General features: G+C 44.9%; 1 long non-coding RNA gene across 1 annotated transcript; it reads right to left on the bottom strand.

Moving 5' to 3' along the window:
- Positions 1–548: 548 nt before the first annotated feature.
- Positions 549–1670, bottom strand: LOC123064637 (uncharacterized). Its single transcript, XR_006430751.1, has 2 exons — positions 1387–1670; positions 549–1281 (listed from the first exon to the last, which is right to left on the bottom strand). It is a non-coding gene; the product is annotated as an uncharacterized lncRNA (long non-coding RNA).
- Positions 1671–3760: the final 2090 nt, after the last annotated feature.

The raw sequence follows: 3760 nt of genomic DNA, 5'->3' as shown, positions 1-3760 counted from the left end.
ATGCGCTACATGGTTTCCTTCAGCCCTCACGGCCTCCGTTTTCATTAATATGCAACACATATATATACATCAGGGGCAAGCACTCAAGCCCCACAACTCACGCCACTACACTGGCCACTAACCCATGCACTTACGCATCACCCGGCCACTAGCTCAACTATAACTCCATGCACTACCACACTATCTAACCACTAACTACATGCACGTCTATACTCGTCACTTGTGCCAATCTCTCAACGGTCACATGACCCGGATATGCAGCTAACTACGACTTGCATGCAACTAACTCACCAGATCTCTTCTCCATAATCAGTCCAGCACGTCCGGTCATACACGTGCTTGCCGTATCACACAGTCTTGCCGCCTCGCGCAGCATTGCAGCTTCACACTGCCATCGGCATCTCGCCGTGCTCGCCGTATAACACGCGGTCCTAGCATCTCGCCTTCTCCGCACATCTCGGTTGAAGCTTCACCGGACTAGCTACTCTCTAAGATCACCTAAGTTACATGCATGACGAAAAAACCAACATGCGGATACAATGAAATCAAGATTAAAGCTAACAGTTTTTACTTTCACTCCCTTTGTGTAGAACCGAGATTTTATTGTATGTTTTACCATGTACACTTCCAATATATATTTATCTCTACCTAATAATAAAGCACGTAGGGTTTCTGTTGTACGTCGTCGCCAATTTACAAAAACGTCCCTCTATTTCTGCAAAATCAACCTGCAGTCCCTATTAAGTGGATCTGGGAAACTATTCGTTTTAAAAAAAAACTAGCGTCGCGGCGGTGGCCTTGGCCGGCATGGAGGTGAGCTTGCGGGTGCGCTTGCGGTAGGCGAGCCTAGCCCGCAAGTCCTCCCGCTGCTTGGTGAGGGCCTTGGCCTTCCTGCGCGCCATGTCGGCCTCGGCGCTGGCCTTGGCGGGCCGACGCGTCGCGTAACGGGCGGCGGATCTCGGCTGCTCCGCCGTGGATCCGGCGGCAGACGGATCGAGACAGGAGAGGCGGCAACCTCCATGGCGGGCCCCTGGGGAGACCATCGTCGATTGAGATGGAGAGGCGACGACCTCCATGGCGAACTACGGGGCAGAGGAGGCAGGGTCTTGTGGCGGCGCTCACCTGAGCTCCTAGCGCCGGGAAGATATCGGGAACGGACGAAGGATGGCGAGGGAGACTGGAGAGGGGCCGGATCCGGCGATTCCCGACAACGGATGGTCGGTGGCGGTCTCCATGCTGCGGGGTCGGCTCGAAGTTCCTGCAGCGGGCATGGTGGTCTTCCTGTTGAAGAAAATATAGAGGGTTCGGAGAGAGAAGAGAGAGTCAGGGGAGAGATAGGGAGGGAGAGAGGAGACGGGGCAACGTCGCAGTGCAGCTACTGCTCACCTAGGCGACGACGTCGGCAGGGCCGCCGGGGCATGGGTCGGAGCGGAGGACCTCGGGCGTCCATGGCGGCCTCCCTGCAACAGAGAGCAAGAGAGATAGAGGGAGATGAGAGTAAACGGGGAAAAGAGAATAAGGGAAGAGGGAGATGGCGGGGAAAAGAATGCAGGGGGGCGACGGGGGCCCGCTCGGTGGCTTCGGTCATCAGCGGAAGAAGGAGCTCAGGGACTAGGTGGTTGTGCTCGGGAGCAGCAGATCGAGCAGGAGAAAGAAGGGGATAGAATGGGATAAGCTTCAACGGCAGAGGAAGGGCCCAGCAAATTTGACGCCTTAAGACGAGACGTACACGTGATGGTGTGCGTGGCCTCCACTTTTTTTTGTTTGGGTACGTGGCCTCCACCCGCATGACAGTGATGGGCAACAAAGAAAATTTTGCTTTTTTATTGTGATGATGGGACGGGGGTGTGTGGTCTTTGGGCCAAGTTTAAATAGAGCAAAAGAAAAAAACCAAACATAATTTGTAAACCCAACAACCAGCATTTTCTAAAAAATAATCAACATAGTAAAAATATGTTTGATTTTGAATATTAACAACAAATAATTCTTTTTAAATAATCCCACTTGAATGCACCACTACTCTTCCAGCCAAAAGAAATTCTTTTGCATTTAAATCCTCTGAAAATCCGAAGAATTAATTTTGAACTATTTATTAAACCTCGAATGCTATACTATTATTTTGTATGTATATCCCGCTAAAAACACTTACACCATTCCTCTTCTACCTGATGATAGTGGAAACCTGAAGGAGGAGCCATCAAAGGACATCTCTATAACTATCTCAACTTTATACTACGTGGTCTAGACACCAACAATCATGTTTTAAATTGCGGACATCGAGCGTGTGTGTGTTTTTTAAGATAAAGGGTGTTTCAAAATCTTCTTGCTTTAAAAAATCATGCTTTTAAGTATGTTCACGTTTTTTAACAAATGCACAAAATCCCAAAAGATCCAGCTTAAACAAATATTTAAAATTTATCACAAAATTTTAAATTTTCATATTTAAAAAGACATGTGGTCAAAACATGTTTCAATTCTAATAAAAAATATTAAAAATTTCAAAATTGTTCATTTATTTCAAAATAAATAAATATTAGTGTTTTCCCGAAGAGTAAATAAATAAAATCGATTACTAGACTACTCCATGCACCACTACTCTTCCATCATATTACTCTGAAAAACGATAGCAGTATAAACTTATTACTGATGTTTATGAGAACTGCGTATAAGAAATGGCGTGTACTGTCACACGGAGTAGGTTTTACGATATTTTTCGCCCGTTGCAACACGCGGGCATTTGTACTAGTATTTATAATCATTTCTCCTGATATTTTATTCCACATAACAACCGTGAGATACGGCAGAAATAAAGTGAATGCAGAGGATCTCTTACGGGTTTAAATTATAAGAGATGGGATGAGCATTATATTTGAGTCATGCTGGTAGTAAAACTGCTATTTATTAGCCATTTGTCAGCAGACACCGGTAAGGTAACTAGGCATTGCAACTGGAAAAATTGTAGAAGTAATATATGATAGACAAGTAATTTATGTCGATCATGTCCCTCACCTTTGTTTTTTTCCGACGAAGACTGAATTTAATGACTCAAAATGAAGCATCGAGATAATACAAACACAATGAGCTCCACAGATAGAATGAACACAGCCAAGATGAAGGCACACACACACACACACACACACACACACACACACACACACACACACACACACACACGCACAAATTTGCCGGCCAATAGAGAAGTCATAAAAGACCCAAGTTATGCCGAAGCGAGCAAAATATGAAAGTGCAAAGCATTCAAGTCCACTATCGACAAACTACAATAATGACCATATTCTTACCAACCCCAAAGCGTGCCATTGATAGTAGTAGGAGTAGTAGTGGTGGTGATGGTAGTGATAGTGATAGTGGTTGTAGTAGTGATAGCGTCTCCGCCTTGGAAAATATGGATCTACCCGATCCATAAAGAAAACAACCACCACTTTTAGGACATTTTTACAATTCTCTTTCACTTGCATTTTCTTTCGTGAAGGCTCGCTCTCGTTTTTCTTACATCCTTCCCTTTTTTTCTTGAGAAATGTATCGGTGGCTACTGTTGTTTTGCCAGTCTGTCTGTCCTTAATAATGAACTCTCGCTAACCGCACCCTATAGGGATCACCGAATCTATAGCAATAAGCCCTGTTTTAAGAGGTTCGTATAAAGAACGCCTGGAAATTATAGATGAACATGTGTGTTTTTGAGTTGCTTGATCCACGGGATCACTTTGTAAAGAAAGCACGTGATATGATGTATAAATAAGAA

Source organism: Triticum aestivum, chromosome 3B, assembly GCF_018294505.1.
Source record: "Triticum aestivum cultivar Chinese Spring chromosome 3B, IWGSC CS RefSeq v2.1, whole genome shotgun sequence".
Classification (NCBI taxonomy): Eukaryota; Viridiplantae; Streptophyta; class Magnoliopsida; order Poales; family Poaceae; genus Triticum; species Triticum aestivum.
This window is presented reverse-complemented; position numbering and strand designations above follow the sequence as displayed.